General features: G+C 37.5%; 1 long non-coding RNA gene across 1 annotated transcript in view; it reads left to right on the top strand.

The window, feature by feature from the left end:
* Positions 1-21,502, top strand: part of LOC140617847 (uncharacterized) — an 81,152-nt gene extending 59,650 nt beyond the window's left edge. The window contains exon 4 of the long non-coding RNA XR_012017993.1: positions 21,328-21,502. This is a non-coding gene — a long non-coding RNA (uncharacterized lncRNA). The remainder of the gene's footprint in view (positions 1-21,327) is intronic.
* Positions 21,503-24,598: the final 3,096 nt, after the last annotated feature.

Genomic DNA, 24,598 nt, shown 5'->3' with positions numbered 1-24,598 from the left:
CCCATTCTTAAGAACAAGTGTTTGGATTGTAAAGTGATTGAACCACACTCCATTCTCTCTTATTAATGGAAAATTGGCCATAAATTGTCGAGGCGTGACTAGCTCATTTCCCAACACAGCTGCAAATGCTTTATTCTGGGATCACTTTCGATTTCTCAGAATGAAAGGAGAAATCTCGATAGAACTGACACTTCTCTAAACAGTACCCCTAGTCACTCCCTACAGGGCCCAGCTATTCTGGAGGGTGAATTGACTGATGGTAGCGCCATCTTCAGCTAAGGCTGTTTCCTTGCAGTGTTTGTCTATTTTCTTACAGCGTGGTGGATTCAACTGCAAACTTTGAGAAGGTAGGCATTAAAACATTCTCTCTCTTTTTTCACTTAAAAAAATGAATCCAAAATGCATATATGCCTGGGAAGCACTGTGTATTTAATACACCATAATTCATAATAACACCTTATTATAACTCGTGAAAGCATATTACATTTTTCAAAGCATCTTCATCCATAAATTACCTATTTTAATCCCCAGACATCCTGGTGAAATATATTTTAGTATTCCCATTTTGTAGATGAAGAAGATGTTCAGATAGATTTATTGATGTGCTCAGGGACACAATACATTAAAAAAGATACTTGAGCTTCCATCTTCTGACACCACTTCCAGCATCCCAGTGGATAGTCATCTTTTGTGTCTCCCCAGCAAATCTTTTCTCCTGGAACCAGCCCTCCTTTTTGGGAAACTATTTATTCCCCAATTTCATATATCACAGAGTGGCTTTCAAACACTGTCTCTTTCACAGGGTTTACAATCAGTGCAATAGAGTTCTAGTCAGCATTTTTTTTTTTTTTTTTTTTACTAAGAACCAAAGGAAGAAGGTTCTTCCCTCTTATGTGATAAAAGTTTAAAGCTTTTCACTGTCAAGTATCAATCTCATAAGAATGGCAGCTCAGTCCACAAGAATGAAGTTGACATTAGGATAGGAAGAGACATGAGAGATATGAGGGGAACAGCATGCCGCCAATGTGGCTAGCTGAACCCAGACCCTACACATCACTTTTTGCCCTTGTCCTTGGGGTCTGTTAGTTGCATTGAAATGACACAGGTTTCCTTCCAAGTGCATTAACTCGTGTGAGCTTCAGAAGAACCTCATGGGGTAGGCATCTTAGTTATTACAATTTCCATGTGGGAATTGAGTCACCTGAGACTGTTTATTTGAGGCTAATCTATAGACATACAAATTAGTAAGTGACCAAGCTGTGATTATGACTCCCCACTTTTTTTATACCACATCCAATACTTTTCTTCCTCACCACACAGTTTATCTGCCACTGAAGGACACAGGTAAAATAAGAAGACTTGATTAGGTACAATTTTCCATTTTTCTTGAAATTAACTCCATGTTCTTTTAACTCAGATGTCCTCACTTGGAGATTAATAACTATTTCCTCTTCCAGTTTATTCTATGCCAAATAAATTGTGGTTTAGTTTAATCATTGGTCACCTAACATTGAGTATGTGTTTCACTTTTGGGCCAATATTAGTGCTGGAGATTTTATTCTGTGTAAAAGATACAATCCCTGAATTTAAAGATTTCAAAGCTCTTTTTTTTTTTTTTTTTAACATTGCTCTGATGTCTCTGTTATTTCTGCCACTAGGATGAGTACCCACACAAATCCCCTTTACCAGGATGGAGCCTCTCCTCCCAGCTGCTGTGAGTATTGGTTGTTACCGGCTCACAGCTGCCCACTTCTCCTGAGAGAATTGCCTAGGCTTCGAGGAGCTGCACCATCAAGAGATGTGTGTAGGTCATCCCCTCTCTTGAGGCAGCCTTCACACAGACTGATCTTGGTGTCATTCACATCTTTAAACTCCCTGTGGGGTCAAACTGAGATTAGACTTCACCTGAAACTATATATTTTGCTTACCTTCTTTCTCTGTACTACCCCACTTTTCTCACTCCCTGACAGGTTTCTCCTGAGAACACTCCATCACTTGTCAAGAATCTCCATCTAGTATTCTGCTTCTAGGGAGACTGGCCTAAAACATTATCTTTCTGGGATTTTCACTTTTCCACTTCTCTTCATATCACATGTATCCATTCTACTGGCTTTTGCACCTACCTGATCACACTCTTGCTAACTATGTTGGTGCACTGGGGTAGAAAGAACAGACTGGTGGTGCCTAACCTACATACTACATATTGCATAATGCTACTCAAAACTGGTTAAGCTGGTAGGTCTGAAGAGTGAGAGATACCCTGCATTTCCTAAAATAGCATAGCAGCAGCTGTACTAATTTTAGCGAAGGACACAAAATGCCTGGGGATATAAAGATGTGGTTTTCTTTCCTCCTTAAAAGATCAAATTGTATAGAAAAGCTTGCAGGAAGCACAAGATAAGTTTAGAAAGTCATGATTTTCACCAGAAGTGCAGTAAAGGCAAGACCTGGTGGATTGATGTCAGGTACCCCTCTCCAATGTTGATATATACCTGGCTAATGGAGTTCAGAGACTACAGAGTGGGAGAGTGTGAGGTCTGTTCTATCCATGGTTACCATATGTTGAGTTAGGAGTGAATGTCAGAATCTGTGCCCTGAGGAAATGTACAAGAGACACCTAGAATAACATGTTAATAATTGGTATTTTATCAAGGGGCCACCACTGAGTAGTAAGGACAGAGTCAGCCATGGGAAGAGCAGAGAAACAGAGTAGGGGTGGAAAATGCTTAGTGAGTCCTAGAGGGAGTGCTGATTGTGGTGCATCCCATGCCAACTATTTCTCTGCTCTAAACCTCAGGATGCCCCTTTGGAATTCAGGGATTTCCTCCATTTTACAAAGTAGGAAACCTGAGACTCAGTTATGTCACTGACACCACACAGCTAATTTTTTAAAAAATATTTTATTTATTTATTCTGAGAGAGAGTGAGAGAGAGAGAGAGAGAGAGAGAGAGAACATAAGTGAGACAGAAGGACAGAGGGAGAGGGAGAAGCAGACTCCTTTTTGAGCAGGGAGCATGATCCATGACTCCATCCCAGGACCCTGGGATCATGACCTGAGCTGAAGGCAGATGCTTAACTGACTGAGCCACCTAGCTGCCTACACTCAGCTATTTTTAGATCTATTTTTTTTCTACTGCAATGGTTGTTAAGGTAATGTTAAATAATACATTCTGAATATCTGTTATATAGTTATTTGCATAATGTAAAGTTGAGCTTCTTTTTGCTTGTTCTCCATTTTTTCCTTTTTTCAAAAGCTTTGGAAATTACTTTCTAGCTACAGTGGAACAGGAATTAGTGGACATGTCCAGATTCAGGGATTCAGGTACAATCACATTGGGCAGCTTTTGTCTTGGTTCTTAGCTTCTGCTCTTCCCACCAAGAGAATAGACACTTCTTATTTTTTTTTTTAATTTTTATTTATTTATGATAGTCACAGAGAGAGAGAAAGAGAGAGGCAGAGACACAGGCAGAGGGAGAAGCAGGCTCCATGCACCGGAAGCCCAACGTGGGATTCGATCCCGGGTCTCCAGGATCACGCCCTGGGCCAAAGGCAGGCGCCAAACCGCTGCGCCACCCAGGGATCCCGAGAATAGACACTTCTTAAGTGTGTTTTCATTTGGCCTTTTTTCTTTCCCTTCATTGATGAGGTTTCCCATCATTCAATCTTACTTAGGTCTAAGGTAAAAGCATAATTACACCCAAATTCTCCTGACTCCCAGCAACTTCCGTTGATCATTGTTCTTGGCCTTAACCAACCGCTCTTCATTACTTCTCACAGCAGTAAACAAAGTGAAGACCACTTAGAGACTTACTGGAAAAATCACTCACTGATCTCTCCACATCCCATTGGGTATACCACCATTATCCCTCTAGATGCATGCAGCATTTGTGACTATGTATCAGTAGATCATTCCCATCCATGCATACATGTAGCATATCATTTTGTCCTAGGAAAATTTCTCTGGAGGTCACCAATCCCTTCACCCACCCAGTTTATAGATGAAGAACTAAAGTCCGGAGTTATGACTTTGTCTAGGGTCACATGATTACATGCTAGAAAAACTGGAACCAGAACCCATCATCAATCATCATCATCATCAACAAGGTATCTTCCCCAAACTCCACAATTCTCAGATACCAGGATAATTCATAGCATGCAACATGATATATTTTCAGTTATTCACGTCGGCATGGAGGATGAAGCAGATCCTCCAATGAGGATTTGAGTGAAGGTGATTCACTTAAAATGTGTTCCCAGGAGAAACCAATAAGAGTTCAGAAGAAGCAGGTCAAGGAAGAAGAGGGAGCCAAGCAGGGATATGACTTAAGGCAAAGGTTCAGCCTCAGCCTGATCCCAGGGGATCTCAGGAGTGCAAATTACACTGCAGAGACTTTTCCAACCCCTCACTCAAGGCTACAGAGCTAAGCCTTCATGCCTATGTCTTTCTCCAGCTCCTCTCAGAGGACACAAACTTTTGACTTTTTGCTTAATGTGGCTCAAAAGTGGCCCAAGAGAAGACTTCTGAATGAAGCTGCAGGTACACAAAGTTAGACATAAAGAATACAGGAAGCTGATCTTGGGTATCTGGTCAGATTATCAATAGTGCATACTACAGAGATAAAATCAAAGAAGGAGTATAGCTTCACGAACATTTCACAGCCATCTGGGGCTTCTATTTCTATGTGTGACACTCCTTCCTCACATCTCCACATGGCTGCCCCCTTCATCCTTCATGTCGTTGTACTTCCTAAAGAGGCCTTCTTTGACTACCCTATCTAATGTAGGTCCCATCCCCTCTCGGTGTTCTCTATCTCATTCCCCTTCATTATTTTCTTTGGTACACTTATTCCTCCTTGAATTTACTTGTTTCAAAGTTTAATACTCTTTACCCAGTATAAACACCAGGAAGCCTGAGATTTCGTCTCTCTTTTCATCATTTTATTTTTAATCATGGAAGGATGCTTGGTACACAGTAGGTATTTAATGTATATTTGTTGAATAGTAATGAATGGATGGGTGAAAAAACCCATCATGAAGCATCTATAGAGAAATGTGGAACTATTCTGAAGTTTTGGCAGTATGCATTATGGCACACAGAATTTGCTGTCGCTCCCTCGCGATCAGTATGCAAAGGAATATATATGAAGCATTGTATTAAAGTTTAATCTATAGTCTTCCAAATTATTCTAGATAGTATTGGTCTTAATGGGTGTATTTTAAAGTGGTGAAATGCTTCCAGAAAATTTTTGGAGAAAATTATGGCATTGAAGGGAGCCTTTTAGTTCTTTGATACATTATGCCTCTCAGTGGAATATAATAGCTTCTCTTTTTTCCCCAAGAAGATGTGTGCATTTCATTATATGTCATTATCTGATATATGTTTGGTATAAAAGGCATTCCCCCACACTTTTATTTATTTTTTTTTGCGTGAGACACATGTAGTAGAAAATCTCCATGAGTTGGTGTCATATTCTCTTCTACAAAGTATCTCATTTGGGATTAGCCCCAGCCCCTTTTCTTTTCTGCTGTGGTGTGGGGGAATATATTGATTCATCACATAATTTGTATTCTATTCTTCAGATCAGAAATTGACCTAGGCATTCAGACTGCACAAATCTCTCCCCTTGCACCAATATTTTTTTTTCCTTTAGCCAAATACCATTTCCCTGAGCAGCAATTTAGTCATTACCTCATGATATAAAAGAAATGTGAAATCTGTCACAAGGAAGATGATGTTGTGACACAGAGAGGGATCTTCTGGGAGGCTTAACCAGGTTTTCCACAAGATTGAGATGAATATGACACTATGTTCAGATTCATAATTAAATTTATTCTTTTTTTTTTATGTGTGTGTGTGTTCTTCTTTACTATGGAGAGGATGAGAATGAGAATGAGAAAATGTGGCTCTGGCTATGGACTGAGGACAGGAATCAATCTTAATCTTAAAAATAGCAGCTTAAATATATGGGTTGTATTTTAAGTTCCAAGGTACTCAATGCAAAGCATTGAACTATAACTGTGACTTCAGCTATGGGCTAATAATAGATGGCTAATGTGATCCCCAGGAGAACTGTAATTACCTTTTAAATGGCATTCTTCTGTGCTAGGCAAGGGTGTAGCAGCTATGGCTGGCTAGTCTCTACACTGTAGTATTGGCACATGTAGATACCTTACAAATATTTGTCAAAATTGGATACAGAAAAAGATGTGATTGAGAGGAGGAGAGAGGAGAAAAGGAACAAGTGGAACAATTTCATAAAAGCAAGGAATAGTCATCCCTTGTGAGACATGGCTTAAGTTTAATTAGGAGGGCAGCCCGGATGGCTCAGTGGTTTAGCGCCATCTTTGGCCTAGCAGGTCATCCTGGAGACCCAGATAGAGTTCCGAGTTGGGCTCCCTGCATGGAGCCTGCTTCTCCCTCTGCCGGTGTCTCTTCCTCTCTGTGTCTGTCATGAATAAATAAATAAAATCTTAAAAAAACAAAAAAGATTGACTTAGGAAAGCACCACTCTCCCACATGGAATGAAGAGTCCATTGGAACTGGGGGCTAATGGTCACCAAACCATTTGGAGGAGATAGGCATGGCCAACTTCTTCCTGACACAAGGCATGAGGAGGGGAGATCCTGGGGACCAGCTGCAAGGATCTCATAGGGTAAGGGATGACTCTGCCACACCCATTGCCTTTGGGTGCTGTAGACTGCCAGGGGTCACATGATCAGAATGCCAATGGGTGAGCACTGATCAAGCCCAATGGTAGCTGTTGATTGTTGGTACCCAGGAGTCCTGATGTTCTCCTATGTCTGGTGTGAGTGAGATTCACCCAAGTTTAGCAAATCAGCTTTGGTGCTTTGGTGGCCCAAATTTAGACAATCCCAAATTGCAATTTCATGCAATTGTTAGCATTGTTTACGGCAAATCCAGCGATATTACCCTACACTTAAATTTGATATTATAACATCTGTCTTACAAACACACACATACACAGACCCTATTACTAGTAGTCAGAATAATTGATGATCCAGTGGGTCTTTGGGAGGATGATTTCCATTGATCATATTCCCATTCTTTTATCAGAAAGTCTAATTTTGAGGGGAACACTGACATTTTATTTTAATTAATTAATTTTTGGATTCACTCCAACTTAGTCAAGTTTTATTCTTTTTCTCAGAAAATTTAATTTTTAAAGATCTTAGAATGGTTTTAACTCTTGTTGATTCATGCTGAGGCAAAAAAAAAGTACAAAAGGCAGAGGAATGGTTGGCCAAAAAGCATGTGAAAGTATGCTCATATTCACTAGTAATTATGGAGGTAAAAATAAAACTCTTAGCAAGGTACAGTTTCATAACTGTCTTATTGGCAAAAGCATTTAAGTCTTATAATATGAAGTGTTAGGAGGATGTGAGAAACCATCATTGATGGAAATGCAAATTGGTTCAACTACTTTGGGAAAATATTTACCAATATCAAGTATATCAGTTATGTCATACAACAATAATACTGTGTATGAAACCACTCCAGAGCTTAATGTCTTAAAACAGGAACCATTTATTACTGTTAGGTCAACTTATACATCTGTGGTCAGCTATGGGTCAGTTAGATAAGTCAAACAAGTGTAGATAAGTTGCATTGTTGATTTTTGGCTGAAGGCCAGTCTAAGATGGCCAATGAGATGCCTGGGCTTTTCTTAATTTTTCTTTGATATCTATATCTATATCTATGTCTATATATCTATTACATTGCTCCAGCAGGTGAGATACATTCTCCTAGCAGTCTCAGAAAAGCAAATGTGAGCATGTTTAATCATGTAATGATGCAAGTAGAATCATAGAATCACTTTCCAAACCTCTGTTTGCTTCGTATTTCCTACCATCCAATTGGCCAAAGAAATTACATACCCAAGCTCAGGGTTACACTATTATAGGAAACAGTTCACACTGTTTCCATTAATTGACACCATTCACACAATCTATCTGATGCATTAAGTGGCATGGAAGATTCAAATATCCTATGACTTAACAACTCCATTCATAAAATCTCTGACCCATATGTATAAGAAGACATGTATAGGTGTATTGATTATAGTAGTGTTTGTAATTATAAAAAAAATTGGAAAGACCCTAAACGTCCACCAAGAGAAGAGTTAAAATTTTGATAGAGTCATACAACAGATACCATGACAGAGTGAGAATGAATAAACTAGATATTTAGCGAGCACATCACATGAATCCTCAAAACCAAATATTAAGTAAAAGAAAGCAAGTTGAGGGGCTGCCTGGGTGTCTCAGTGGGTTGAACGTCTGACTTTTGGTTTCAGCTCAGGTCATGATCTTGTGGTCCTGAGATTGAGCCCCTTATCAGGCTCTGTGCTTGTTCAGCAGGGAGTCTCCTTGTCCCTTTCCCTCTGTTATTCCCCTTGCTTTCTCTCTTTCTCTCTCTCTCTCATAAATAAAGAAAACAAGTTGAGGAACGACATATAGAGAATGATATTATTTATGAAAATTAAAACAAAGAACACACACTTTTCACAGGCAATTACGTGTATATGTTTAACTCATTCTTTCTCTGGTTGGCCTACTTCATAGGGTGGTTCTGAAATGTAGGAGTAGATGAAGGAAATGGAACCCTCTAAACCCAACTGACCAGTGTTATTCCAAAGATGGTCCCTAAATCAGGAGCATCAGCATCACCTGGGAGCTTGAGAGAAACGCAAATTCTCCAGCTCTGCTCCAGACCTCTGAATCAAGATACTTGGGGTGGGGGCAGACCCAGTGGCACAGTGGTTTAGCGCCGCCTGCAGCCTGGGGCGTGATCCTGGAGACTTGGGATCGAGTCCCACGTCAGGCTCCCTGCATGGAGCCTGCTTCTCCCTCTGCCTCTCTCTCTCTGTGCCTCTATGAATAAATAAATAAAATCTTAAAAAAAAAAGATACTTGGGGTAGAGCTCAGCAATCTGTTTTAACTTGCCCTCCAGCTGATTCTAGTGTACACCCAGCTTTGAAAAACATTGTCATAACTTCTTTTCAAATAATGAACAGTTAATTGCATCCAAGCAATGCCCACATTGACTAAATAGCAGTCACATGACATTACTCCAAACTCAATGAGAAATGCTTATATGAGGTTTCCAAGAGATGATGAGAAATGGGGGTAGCTTAAGCAAGGATTTCAGTTCTTATCACTAGGAAATATATTTATTATTATGCTAGATACCTTAGTACAATACTAAACAAAATTGGGAAGAACTAAGAATGGAACCGAAAATGTATTTACTCATACTTTTTATTTTCCACACTTTGAACATCTTTATATCTTGTATATTGCTTTTTGATTTAAAAAGTTATGTAACTTTCTTTTGATCTATCACTGTCCATTCCACAGAGATTTCTAACAAAAATATGAGGAACTGTTCAACTTCAAATCATATTATTTTTATTTGCCTTGATGAATAAAATGCCTGTAGAATTTAATGGAATATGCTACAGAAAAGTAATTTAATTTTTATGCAAGTGGCCCTATCTATAAAAGAGCAATTTTCAAGGAAGGTTGACATTCTGTAAAATTTAATCACAAACTATCCAGAAAATAGCCGTGAAATATTTTATAGTTTTCCTTCATGTGTCCATTTCTCTTAGAATCTTAACTTTTTTATAAGAGTATATTCTTTGTGAAAACACTTTTTTGTTTTTTTATGTTACTATCAATGGTCCTATTTTAGTTTAAAAAGTATATATTGAGCACTAAGTATGCACTAGCCACCATTCTAGGTTTTAAGAATTAGCAACCAAATGAGATACAGCTACTGATCTCATGGAGCTTACAAACTGGGTCAGGGTTGAGGAGAAAGACAAAAAGTAAGCAATTTTATAATACATCACAGGGTAATAATACATAGTGCAAGTAAAACTGAAGCAAGGAGGAAGTATAGAGAATCAGAGCAGTGCTGTTAATTGTGTAGTCAAGGAAACTCTGAGAGGTAATTGAGGAAAGTAAGGAAGTGAATGGCAACGATACAGGAGGATGACATCCCAAGAGAGGGGATACTGAGTGCACAGGACCTGAGGCAGGAACATACTGGGGTTTCAGAGAAGTAGCAACTAGGCCAATTTTGCTTAAGATGAATAAGAGGCAACAGTGACCAAGGTATGTTGCATAACCCTGTTTGATTTGGTAGTTTGAGAGTGATTGGGTCTTTTTATGCCGAAAGAGACTTTTAGATTATTATCCCATGTCAATCAAGTTTATTTTCTATGCTGTATGCAAATTATGCAGCTGATATCAAAATGCCGTTAAAAGGACAATTTGCACTTTGGTCAGTAGTGAACTCTTTATATGCTATATGGAATGTAATATTGACTACACTGTTGGGCAGGCCAGAAAGAAAAGACATGCACCATTAAATGCTGCCTTCTTTCTCTCTTTCAGGAGAGCATTGTTGCCCCTCTCCAATCACGCGATGTTGGAATTTAGAAACATGTCTCTGTCTGGACCAAGGCTGAGTGGTGGGAGTGGGGATCGTAGGGGTGGTGGGGGTGGTAGGCAGGTTGTACAAATAAACTACAAGATCCTTTACTTTTTAACCTGGGACAATCCTTTTAATTTTGGTGAAATCTCTCTTACTTCACATATTGAATTCCTAGAGAGGACTTTTCAATACAAGGTAACATGTTAGAAATACTTTGAATAAGAGTGACTCAAATAGGGCAAATTGTGTCACATGTGTCTGTAACATGGCTATTGAAAATCTGGGGAGGGCCATGACTTCCTTATGCCCAGCCTTCTTCCAGTTCCTGGAGAAGTCTCCTCTTGCCACAAGGACTTTACACATACTGTTTTGTTTTTTTTTTTTTTTTTTTTTTTCTGTTTGGATGTACACTGGGACAATCTCCAGCTGCCCAGACTACACCTCCAACACGTTAAATCAGGATCTCTGGGAAGTTTCCCAGGATATTCTGATTTGCAACCAGGCCTGAGAACCAATGTGTGAGCAATCTGTTTATCAGCCTACCTTTCAATCCTGCTTCCCATGGCCTCCTCTTTGACTTCCTTGCTTAAGAATACTTCTTCAGAGACATATTCCCTGACATTCCCCTGTCCCAACCCCAATTCCTGTCCCTCTGTTTTATGTGTACCTCCCTCTGGAAACACCTATCACAGTAGTTATTTTACATTTCTTGGTGAAATTACTTGTTTAATCTTTTTCTTTTCCAAACTCTCTTTTTTTTAAAAGATTTTATTTATTTATTCATCACACACACACACACACACACACACACACAGGCAGAAGGAGAGGCAGGTTCCAGGCAGGGAGCTCGACATGGGACTCAATCCCTGGTCTCCAGGATCAGACCCCCTGGCTGAAGGCGGCACTAAACCGCTGAGCCACCCAGGCTGCCCCTCAAACTCTTTTTTTAAAGGTGATTTTAAAAGACTTATTTACTATGACAGCCAACACTTGCAATCCCGGTGTCTTAATGCCGAGAATGATGACTGAGTCTATGTTGACTTCTTATCCGACTTTTTTTTTCTGGATTAATCAAATGACCTCTGTAAGCATACCAAACTCCCGCTGATCAAGGGCATTTCCAGCAAATTTATCTTCCCCACACAGGACTCTGTGTTCAAGCTAAAATATTTGAGAAGGCACCCTGAAATACGAGATGCAGTGCAACCACCGAAGTATTAAGCAAGTGCTTATTTTCTGCCAATTTCTGTAAAAAGAAACCTAGCCTTATGTGCAGAAAAAAACATGGTGTTCAAAAAATGTGTTCTCTCGTACTCTTGACTGTGAGCTCCATGAGGGAAATGATGGTGTCTGATTTTGTTTACCTTTTTTATTTTTTAAAATATTTTTTATTAATTTATTCATGAGAGACACAGAAAGAGAGAGAGAGAGGCAGACACACAGGCAGAGGGAGGCTCCCTGCGTGGAGCCTGCTGTGGGACTCGATCCTGGGACTCCAGTATCATGCTCTGGGCCGAAGGCAGATGCTCAACCGCTGAGCCACTGGGCATCCCATGATTTTGTTTACCTTTAAATAAATCCCCAGGCCTGAGCACCTGGCACCCAGTGAACATTCAATAACTATTTGTTGACTAGGCGAACTGGAAAGATGAAAACTATTCTAGGGGTTTATTTTTCAGCAAGTTCCAGTTCAGTTGAAAGGGGAAAAAATAATTTTCATTCCTGACTGAATATTAGCATCGCCTATGATAAAAAGTATTGAAATTCCCCAAGCCTGGACCCCAACCCAGATGAACCAAAACTCCCAGAATTTTGGAGGTTGGGGTATCGCTGTATTCATTTTCTATTACATTTAACACATTATCTGCTTAATTGCTGGATTAATTTAGCAGCTTCAAACAGCACAAACTTCTTACCTCACAATTTCTATAGGTCAGAAGTTCAGGGGCATAGTGTCTGGATTCTCGTCAAGGTGAAATCAGTTTGTTGGCCAGGGCTGTTCTCTCTGGGGTTCTTGATTCTCTTCCAAGCTCACTGGTTGCTGGCAGAATTAATTTCCTTGTGGTTATAGGATTGAGGTCACTGTTGTCTTCCTAGCTTTCGGCTGGGAATCACTCTCAGGAAGTCACTCTGAAGTCCTTGTCACCTGGCCCTTTCCATCTTGGCAGCAGAGAACCTCCTTGGTGTCAAAACCCTTCATGCTTCGAATCTCTCTGACTTCTCTTCCATGACCAACTGGACAAGACTCCCATTAAAAGGCTTGAATGATTAGGTCAGGCCTATTCAGATTTCTTTCTTTCTTTCTTTCTTTCTTTCTTTCTTTCTTTCTTTCTTTCTTTCTTTTTTCTTTTTCTTTCTTTCTTCTTTTTTTTTCTCTCTCTCTCCCTTCCTTCCTTCCTGTCATTTAAAATGATCTCACAATCAGAGGACATCAACAGAATTTCTAACTGTAAGGTAGCAGAGATTTACTTAGGGCCCCATATGACTAGGATTTGAACTATATATATCATTTCTGAAATCTAGTGTATCTGTCAGTATTCCAACCACAAACAGGGCTCACCCTGGTGACAAGAGATTCTGGTGACAAGACTAGCTACAGAAATGTGGTCAGGGCTAAGGGAACAGGCCAGGGAAGGAGACTAGCCCTAATGGGAGGTCATTACCACTGTGGAAGGAATTGCTGTCATTGGAGTCCATGGAGCACTGGAGTGTAGAGGAAGCTGTAAATAGGCAGGCAGGGTCAGAGACCAGGGAGGGAAGCTAAGACGGAGTAGGGAGAAATCTTTTGACTTTTCTCACCTCCCAGCTTGTGATCTCCTGCCATAACTTCCTAGTGGCCTGACCCAAGTGGAAGCCAGCTGGCAAGGGGGTCTACAAGAGGCTGTGCTGAGGGAAGTGTCCTCCTGGGGTACAAAGTAGGGCAGAGAATGGGAGAGGGAGCTGGAGTAGGCAGAGGGAGAAGAACCGTCACATCTTGAAAATGGTACACTTTTTTCAGATCGAGAAAATATGTTTTGAAAATTAAAAAGTGGCATAAATGGGAATTCTTTATGCCTTATAAAATAATTTATCAGGGTGGTTCCTATGTAGTAAATAGGGCATTTCCAATTAAGTCACTTACTCATCACTCCTGGGCCCTGGGTTGTCCTTTGTTTTATTGTTAGCTTTTTAAGGTCCATATAGATTAGCCAGTGAGGTTGCCACTGGGTTAGGAGGCAGGGAAAGGGAGGTTGAAGATGTATGTTTTTATTTTCAAGACCAATAACATACATTCCTTTAAATTAGTATAAGCATGAAGTTATCATGTTAATAGAATGAATGATTTTACTGATAAATTAGGGTATTTCTTGGTGATATATCTTACACGCGATATGCATAATCTATTTGATATGTATGAGTAAAATGAAGATAAAATAGTACTTTTAGCAGACATGGACCTTTAAAATGCTTGTTAATTTCTGATTTATATGAAGATTTATAGCATAGGCACATTTTAAATCTTATTCCAGCATACTTATTATTCTTTTTCATTAAAACAAAGAAACTCCCTAGGGAGCTGGCTGGATATTGTCCTAAATTTTATACCTTCTCTCTCTTGTCTTTACTCTCCCTTCTCCCTACCTACATGTATGTTGGTGTTTTTGTATTTCTTGGATGTTCTAAAAATAATCTTGAACATACTCCACTATCACTTTAAATTCCTTAGTTTCATGTTATTTATATAATATTACTAAGTAATAAATACTATTCAAATTTTTAAAAATATGTTTAAATTCAAGAACTGTGATTGAATACATCTTTTAATCCTATATATTCCAAAAAAAAAAAAAAACAAAAAAAACCTTGTGAAATAAAAATCTAAAAAGCTAAACAAAAAGGAAAATATTGAAATGACAGGAAGGAATTAAAACAGAAGGGAACATCAGTGGAACAAAGATACTTAGAAATTTCTGAAAGGTAGGATCATACCAACAGGTGATTTGAATGAGCTCAGAAGTTGTTAGCTGAGTGTGGGATTCATGCTGTGACCAGTGAAACTGCAGATATGGAGAGCAGAACTGAGAGAAGGGATAGAGTAGGGGCCTGGCTGACTTCTTTGCTAAGTGGCTTTTAGGATAGCCTCTCCTACCCTTCTTCATCATCCCTTGAGTACAGCTGCAGAACTAATTTCCAGGATAAAGCCAGAGAGATACTCCTTAAAGAAACAGAAGTTTTGGTCAGAAAGTGGGCATCCAGAACAGGGGTTAGCTTTGTATATTAGGACCCTTCTAATTATGCCATTTGGAGGAGGGGAACAGCTTCTTCTTTCATGCTCTATTAGGGAGTAAAAGAGAAGCCTGCCAGTTGACATCATCTCATAACACACACACAGATTTTATAGCAAGTGTCCTTTAGTGTAGGAGTTGATAAGGGCTGAGCATATTCAAGCCAGCTGTTGATGTTTTTAATCTGGTCCTCTGCAGTAAATCACTGGATAACCAACATTTCCAAGTATTTGAAGACAAATGGCCATGGAAAGGAGAAATAACAAGATAAGCAAAAAGACAACAGACTGAAGAGGATGCATAAATAACCTAGGGGAAGAGTTGCTAACTTAAGCTTAAATCCTCAGAGATATTTGAAATGCCATTTTACCTATAATCTTTAAATTGAATCCATAATTGAATAAATCAAATCTGTTAGTAAAATATAACATAAAGAAGAGGGAAAAAAAAAGCTCTTCAGGCAATGTTACCTTCTCCAGAAACTTCTCTATAAAAGAAAGAAAGAATACATATTTTATACAAACTCTTCCAAAGAACAGAGGGGAAACATTTTGCAACTCATTTATTAGGCTAGCATAACTTTGATAACAAAACCTGGCAGTTATATTCCAAACATAACAAGCTGATACCTTACATGGAAATAGATGAAAAAATCCTCTAAAAACTAACAATATATATCAATATATCAATATCAATAATCAATAAACTTAATATCGATATATATATCAATATATATCTTGACCAATTTAAGTTTATTCCAGGAAGACAAAGTTGGTTAAACACACACAAAAATCAATTCATTTGATCACATTAACAGAATATAGGAGAAAAATTAAATAATCAATAAATGCAGAAGACAGTTTATAAAATTTATCATTTGTGATAAAAAAAATCTTTAGCAGGAGGGTGCCTTGTTGGCTTAGTCAGCTAAGTATCTGAATCTTGATCTCTGCTCAGATCTTGATCTCAGAGTAGTGAGTTCAAGCCCCACGCTGGGCTTCATGCTGGTACTGAAGCCTACTTAATTTTTAAAAAGTCCTTAGCAAACCAAGAATGTAAGGACACTTTTTTTTTTTTAAGATTTTATTTATTTATTCATGAGAGACACACAGAGAGAAGCAGAGATACAGGCAGAGGGAGAAGCAGGCTCCCTGTGAGGAGCCCAATGTAGGACTCGATCCTAAGACTCCAGCATCACAACCTGAGCCCAAGGCAGATACTCAACCACTGAGCTACCCAGGTGCCCATAAGGACACTTTCTTTTTTTTTTTTTTTTTTTTTTTTAAGGACACTTTCTTAATCTAAATATGAGTGTCTAGGGAAAATGCCCAAGGTTGGGATTAGGACAAGAATGTCTGATATTAACATATATTTTCAATTTTGTATAAGAGGTTCTCTCCACTGCAAAAAGAGGTTCTCTCCACTGCATGAGGCAAAAACAAATAAATATGGCTAATATTGGGAAAGAAGAAATAAAACTTACTACTTGGAAACAACACACTTTGATTTTTTTACATAGAAAATCTAAAGGGATCTTCAGAAGTAACATTTGGTCAGGGATATAAGGTGATCCTTAAAAATCATCGTGTCATGTACTACAGCAGCAAATATTTACAATTTGCTGAAATTAAAATACTACTTAACAACAGCATTGAAAATATCAAACACATAGAATAAGTCTAGTAAAAATGTATTGGACTTCTGCATAGAAAACTGTAATGCATTGTTGCTAGAAAATAAAATCAAAATACATAATGATATATATCATTTTCATGAACAGAAAGAATTAATATTGTTGATGTTAATTCTCCTAAATATATATATTCAATACATTTTCAATCAAAATCATAGCTGGTGATTTTGTGGAAATTGACAAATTAACTCTAAAATTTATATGCAAATGTAAGGGCCAAGAATAATTAAAACTATCTTAAAAAATATTGAATTAGAGGACCTACACTACCAACAATACCTACAGCCTCAGTTTAGAGCTACCATAAATTGGGGCACCTGGGTGGCTCAGTGGTTGAGCTTCTGCCTTCAGCTCAGGTCATGATCCCGGGTCTGGGGATCAAGTCCCACATCGGGCTCCCTGCGAGGAGCCTGTTTCTCCCTCTGTCTATGTCTCTGCCTCTCTCTCCATGTCTCTCATGAATAAATAAATAAAGTCTTAAAAAAATAAAGCTACCATAAATTAAAAATGGGTAGCATGGTGCCAGGATTTGCTGATAGAACAATGGAACATCCTAGAGTCCAGAAACAGATCCATGTATTAATGGATTGTATTAATAATATTAATAATTAATAATATTATTAATTGTATTAATCCATGTATTAATACTTGATTTATGACAAAGGTGGCAGAACAAAAAACTTTTTTCCCTTTAATAAATGTATTGGGTCAATATGGACAACTTGAATCCTGACCCCTACCTTTCACAAAAATCAATTCCAGTGATTATAGATCAAATGTGCATGATAAAAGAGCAAAACTTCTGCAAGACCATAAAATAGACTATCTTCATGACTTGTGTAAGGAATCTAAAGAAGGCATGTCAGCACTAACCACAGAGGAAAAGATGAATGAAATAAACTATTTCTCTTCATTAAACATGTTGTTGAAAGAGTATAAAAGGCAAGCCAAAGAATGAGAGAAGATATATGTTATAATCAACTAAGGGTTATAGTTTTCCAGAATATGCAAAGAACTCCTACAAATCAATTAAGCAATACAATCAACCCACTAGGAAAATTCGCAGAAAACTTGATCATCTATATAACAAATGGCCAACATTGATAATACAGAGATACTCAAAGCTTGAAAAACAAAATGCTACTATACACCAGTCAGAATAGCTACTGATGATACCAAGTGCTGGTGAAGATTTTGAGGAACTAGAACTTTTATACATTTTTAAAAAGATTTATTTATTTATTTATTTATTTATTTATTTATTTATTTATTTATTTATGATAGACAGAGAGAGAGGGAGAGGCAGAGACACAGGCAGAGGGAGAAGCAGGCTCCATGCAGGGAGTCTGATGTGGGACTCAATCCCTGGACTCCAGGATTGCGCCCTGGGCCAAAGGCAGGCCCCAAACCGCTGAGCCACCCAGGGATCCTCCTAGAACTTTTATACATTGCTGGTAAGAGTGATATTGGTAAAATACTTTGGAAAATAGTTTGATAATATCTTCTAAAACTTAACAGAATCATATTGTACAACCTTAAATGGCATAAAATAGAACACATTAGAAAAGCAAATATATGTGCACTAACATAAATGTTTATAATTTATTTTCAACAACCAAAGACTAGAAACAAACAAATGTGTATAAACATTAAAAAATATGAGTTTTTGTATATTTATAAAATGGAAGGCTTTTCAGAAATTGAAATGAATAGATTAATTTTATAAGCAACAATGTGGATAAATCTCACATACCTAATGTTGAGTGAGAGGGGCTAGTCACAAAGAATATATGTTATTTTGTTTTTATTTTATAAATTTCAAAAACAGTTAAAACTATTAAGCTGTTAGGAATCAGGAAAATGATGCCTTATTAGAAGAAGAGGGTAGTAATTGGAAATGAGACTCAAAGAGGGCTTCTGAGACACAGATATTGTTTTATCTCTTATTTGATCACTTTGAGATAATTCATCAAGCTATAATTTGTCCACTTTTGGATTGTACATTATACCTCATTAAAAATTTTTAAATAAACATAACTTCATTGCATACTAAAGATTAAGAATTGGATTGGCATTAAAATTCTCACATCAGCAACCTTGTATCTTAAAAGATGGTATAACTATGCCTTCAAATTATAAGAAGAAAAAAAACAGGGGTCTAGAATTCTAGGAAATAAAAGATACATTCATTCGTGTAAGGACTCATTAAACTCAACTCCTATACACCATTTCTAAAAGAATCCAAGAGAAATCCAAAGGCTTTAGGAAACAATAGAACTAACCCAGGAGAACAATAAAAAGAAACAAGAAGACAGCTGTGCTTATGGCCTAGAAGCATTTTATATCATCCAACAAGTAGCATGATAAGGCAAGTTGGTGCTTTAAAGAATGTGATAAAATATGAATACTTTCTCTCAGACAACAAGAAAAACAAAGGGAATGCAATAAAATTCTTCGACAGATTTGTAAAAGTATAAGAAAATCGTCATAAATTTGAAGCAAACTGAACTGGGTCATTATATCAAACAAGTGACAGAATGTCATAAAATACATTTGACCTTGATGTTTGAAATACTCTCCTTCAAATGACTCAGGTTAAGAGACACAGGATTACCTCTTTGTGAGTTCAATTAGCCAATGATTTCTGCATGATCAGCATATTTTTAATATTGTTTATTGGTTCATGATTTTCAGAACCAAACTGTGGATGCAGAACTTTATTATAAATAGAAGTCAGAATATAAATGGTACACAACATTGTCAAAGTAATGCGATGCCTGGCAGATTCTGACAAGTGGTAGAGGTGTGGGCTGTGAAAGCCAAGTGGAAAGATGTCAGAACATGAAATACCTCATCTTGTACAGTGAGAAATTGAGAGCTACAGCTTGGAGCTGATGAGTCTGAAATAGAGATCTTAGTATGTGACTTAAAATTTAAAAATGTAATCAACAAACATAGAAGAAGGAAGAGAAAGTAGATGGAAGAGCTATAGAGAAAATAAACTAAATATTTCTTATGTCCACATAGGGCTGGAACAGACACTGCTTAGTGTTGGTAAATGTGGACATAAAGGCACAAACATTTTATTTAGTATTACCTCCAAAGGCCTGAAGGGAGAACTATACAAAAATGATCCATAAGGAGCAAGCGTGGAGTGGGGAGGGAATGAGAAAGATTGAGGGAGAGTCTTTCTCTTCATTTTGTATCTCTTTCTTTTCTTTATATTTTCTTTCTATGTACTTGCATTATGCCTTTTTAAATAACAACAAAAATTCCCAATGAAGGCAAAAATAATTGTTAAAGGAATTATTCAGAAGTAGCAGAAAACTTTAAATAGTAGTAGGTATACAGAAATTATGATTGGAAGTCCCATGCTAAAGACCTTATTTTGTTACCCCTATGAAATCTCGTGTTTTGCTTTCTGTGATAGATAACAAAATTAGCCACATACTTTGCAGTTCCTCTCTGTAACTGGATTTTTCCCTCTTCTAGAATCTGGTTGGCTCTTGACTTCTTTGGCTAATATATAGTAGCAAATGTATATAAAGGGCTTGAGAAGTGCTTGTAAATTGGGGCTTACCCTCTCTTGCTACTCTTGAATCCTGAGACTTCTATGTGAAGAAGTCTGGGCAGGCTGCTGAATGATGAAAGCAAGTAATCCCTGATAGATGACCAACCTCCAGGATGTGAGTGAGGCTCTGCTAGATTATCCAGCTGCCAGTTTACCTGTATGACTCCTAAGTGAACCTAGCCAAGACCAGTTGAACAATCCCAGATCAGATGAACTGTCCAATGGACCCATGGAGTTGTGAGCTAAGCAAGTGGTCATTTTTTTTGTATTTTGGGATGTTTCTTATGTAGCGAAAGCTAACTGATACACTTCTTATAAATAGTGGCATTTTGACTACTACCATCTCATAGAAAGTTTGTGAATACTAACAAGATCATAACGGATATGATCCTTGAATATGACTAGGCAAGCAAATTTAGTATATCTCTTGATTGTGTATATTTAATAAGTAAATCTTTAAAATGGATGACAAGTTTTTTAGTACACAAAATTTATGTCTCTCTCTCTTCATTACGCAGTATCTAGTGGTAAAAATATTATTGCTAAAAATACTCCCATTTACATTCACATACATCTGCCTAGGTGATGCTTTATAATGCTTTGTACATCAAACCTGCCTTATATTACACTAGAACAGAAAAGGACTGGGTAATCGAACTGCGATTAAGGATAAAACTGGGATTAAAAATTAAATTTTGTCAATTGTAAAATTCACAAGGAAGCATTAGTTAGGATACTCACTTATCTAGCTAACAGAGACAAAGATTTAAGAAAGTCAATGAAAAATTTCAAGAATTTTCTCATTTTTCAGAGACAGTGAAAATTAAGTTTTGGAAATAATCCAAAAGCCCCTTTAAAGTTTAGGATTGAGATATTCTCTGTGTCGTTTAAAGGACAATCAAATTAAAGAAAAATCTAATGGAAAAATGTAATAATCTAGTCACTATAGTTCAAAATGTCCAGTTTAGGCCATTTAGTGTTTTCACAACTAGTTCAAGGATCAAAAATTATATCAAGTTTCCAAGACTACTCAATGGGGGAAAAGAATAGTATTTCTGATCAATGGAACTTAGACAGCTGAATATTCATGTGCAAAATGGTAAGTTTGAACTTCTTTATACTATACACAAAAGTTAATAGTTTATAGATCTAATTGTTTATGGTTTATAGATCTAATTGTAAGGACTGAAACTACTAAACACTTAGAAGAAAAAATAGGAAAAAATCTTTGTGACTGTAGAGTAGGCAAAGTTTTTTCAGATATGATACCAAAAGAAAAGAGAGAAATTAGACTTAATCAAAATTGAATTTTTTGTTTGTTTGTTTGTTTCAGAGGATACCATCAAGAAAGTGAAAAAACCTGCAGAAGGGAAGAAAATATTTGCAGATCATATGTCTGGCAAGGTTGTAATATCCAGAATATATAAATAATTCTTACAACACAACAACAAAAAGACAACCCCTTGAGAAAATGGGCCAAGGACGTAAATAAATGTTTCTTCAATTAAGATACAAATGGTCAATAAGCACATGAAAAGATACTCAACATCATCAGCCATTAGGGAAATACAAGTCAAAACCAAAATGACACTTCACATTCACTAGGATGACAATTATCAAAAAGATAATGGCAAGTGTTGATAAGGATGTGGAAACATTGGAATCCTCATATATTGGTGCAAGGAATGTAAAATGGCACAGCTGCTTTGGAAAACAAAGTGGCAGTTTTCAAATGGTTAAGCAAATACTATATGACCCAGCAATTCCACTCCTAGGTGTCTACTCAAAAGAAATGGAAATGTATGTCCATGCAAAGATGTGTATATAGATATTCAAAATAGCATTATTCATAGTAGCCAGAAAGTAGAAACAATCCCAGAGGTTGGGGTTCAACAGATAAATGGGGTTCAACAGATGAATGAATAAATAAAATGTGGCATATTCCTACAATGTAACATCATTTGGCCATAAAAAGGAATGGAGTACTGGTATACCATATTTGACTGAAACTTGAAAACATACCAAGTGAAAGAAGCTGGTCACAGAAGGCCTGCATGATCTCATTTATATGCAGTGTCCAGAAGAGGCAAATATATAGTGACAGAAGAGTTTGTAGATTGCCAGGCCGGGCCAAAGGAGGGAATGAGGAGTGACTGCTAATGGGCGTGAGGTGATGAAAACGTTCTAACATCGGATTGTGGCAATGGTTGCACGACTCTGTGAATATATTTATGCCCACTGAATTTGCTCTTTAAGTGTATGAATTGCATGGTAGGTAAATTATATCTCAACAAAATTATTATTTTTAAAAAAATTATGTTGGAGAACTCATTTGACCTAATGAGGATAAATGACCTAAACTGTAAGGTCCTTTACCAAATAAAGCCGGATTCAAGAGATTTTGATTTTGTTTTTTTAAAGATTTTACTTTATTTTTCTAAGTAATCTCCACACCCAACATGGGACTCGAATTTACAATCCCGAGGTCAAGAGTCACATGCTCTATGGACTGAGCCAGCCAGGTGCCCCTTGAGGGATTTTATTCTTTAAGGGACCCTAAAGGGAGTCTTAATTTTGAATCTTGTTTTAAGAAAAGCTGGGTATATGAAACTCAGATTTGTGAACTCAGGACAAACTGCCAGAATACTAAGAGAAGAAAGTATTTGGTATTCTTTCCTTGGTCAAAAATACTGTTATGCTGTTCTAAGTCTGACTTATGAAATATTTTGTATCTGGCTATTATTTAGGAGAAGCATCAAGATAAATTTTGAGATTTAAAAATATCTGATATAAGTGAAAACAAAATTAAAAAAATTTTGTGAAGTTTCCCCCCCTAACATATTCATGTGAAAACACATGCTAATATTTCATCTTTGTTTTCTTCATTCAGCTTGCCAAAGAAACAGGCAAGGTGTGATATTTTAATCATCTGTGTTGCTTTAATATTCTAGCAACATATTTTTTTGCTCTGAATTCCACGCAGAGTCATTTCTCAAGCAGACGCTATGAGAAGAAATGAGAAACTTTTATCTTGTTTTGCATGAGAAACTCATCAGATGAATTGATAAATACTTAATAAAAATAGTTTATGGAAAGGGGGTAGGGAGTGGGTGGTAAGAAGAGAGAATTGAAGTCAAGTTACTCATTATTTTTGGAGTAAAATAAGATTGATTGTAAAACATAGTTACCAGATTGGGCTGAAATGACTATTAAGTATTTAGGTTAATTCCTATTTTACGTTTGTTAATTCTCTTCACCTCCTCCCTTGTAAACTTCTCAAAGTCAAGTAAAAAATATCTAGTTTCTTACCCCAATTATGAGCAAAAGACAGAGTGGTTAATCAGCATCCTAAGGGCATTTAAATACTGCATTAGATGAAGCACTCTTATTTGGTCTTCAAAGCATTGTCCCAGATAGGGAAGTATTATTATTTCTCATTACAGATGAAGAAATGGAGCCTCCTACAGATCAAATTATTCAATAAATTATTTATGTAAATTAAATGTGTTGTGAGGACTCAAATCTAAGACATTTGCTGAATCACTTATTTGACAATTGTATAGTAGGCCTATACTAGATATACAGTGATTGACTGATGTTTCCACAGACCTGCTTCCAGCTCACTCAAAACCCTGGAAGTTGGTGTATGAACAGATAAAGGTATGTTTCATGGGGCAACTGAATATGTGAGACCACCCCTGATGTGAGACCACAGTGGGGTAACTATTCTTGTTTGATTTTCATTCTAGTATTTGAGTTGTATTGACTCTACTCTCAGCCTGGCTGAAGCAGTGAATTCCTTTCCCCTGGCATAGGGGTGGACATGCAACTGAAGTCAGGCCAATACAAATCAATCCTAGGACTTACTGTGGAGGCCGAGAAAATTAAGGCCATTCCACTTTAAGTTCAGCGTTAGCACAAGTACAGCCATCCCAACCCGGTGAATAAGAGCTGAAATTTACCTTACTTCAGTTACAGGAAGAAAATCGTTTACAGCTTAACGTCCTAGAAAGCCCCATATTAGAATGAGAACAGAGCCCAAGCCAGGGGCAGAAAGCCCCATCCATACCAGAATGAGAACAGAGCTCAATGCGCTTGAAAGCCCCATATCAGAATGTAAACAGAACTTGAGAAATTCCTCCACCCCTTCTGGAGGTCCCCTAGACCAGCCCTTAAAACTAAGCTGAAACCCACCTCGGGGTCCAAATCCCTGCTCTGCTCTGTCGGGTACACTTGGACTCAAGCTCGAGCTTGTAAATAAACCCTCGTGTGTTTGCATCGGTGTCGGCTCCTTGGTGGTTTCTCGGATTCGCGATCTTGGGCACAACACTTACATTGCAACTTCTAGGAAAAAAGAAGCCTACTTACTAATGGTATTGACAAGCAAAGATGGTGAGATATAATTTCAGAGCTGCTAGGAATTAGTACCTGCAGAGAGAGTGCCTGAGAATAAAGCCCACACAGAGGAAAGCTATACTGAGAGATGGAGAGGCAGAGAGTGACCCAGGACATCACATGAATCCCTAGACCAAGACCTACCTAAGCCAGATATACTTCCACTTTTCATATACATGAACCAACCAAATCCTTTTTCTTAGAGTAAA

This window comes from Canis lupus, chromosome 26, assembly GCF_048164855.1.
Source record: "Canis lupus baileyi chromosome 26, mCanLup2.hap1, whole genome shotgun sequence".
NCBI classification, from domain to species: Eukaryota; Metazoa; Chordata; class Mammalia; order Carnivora; family Canidae; genus Canis; species Canis lupus.
Note: the sequence above shows the minus strand (reverse complement) of the source record. Positions and strands in the feature narration are given on the sequence as shown.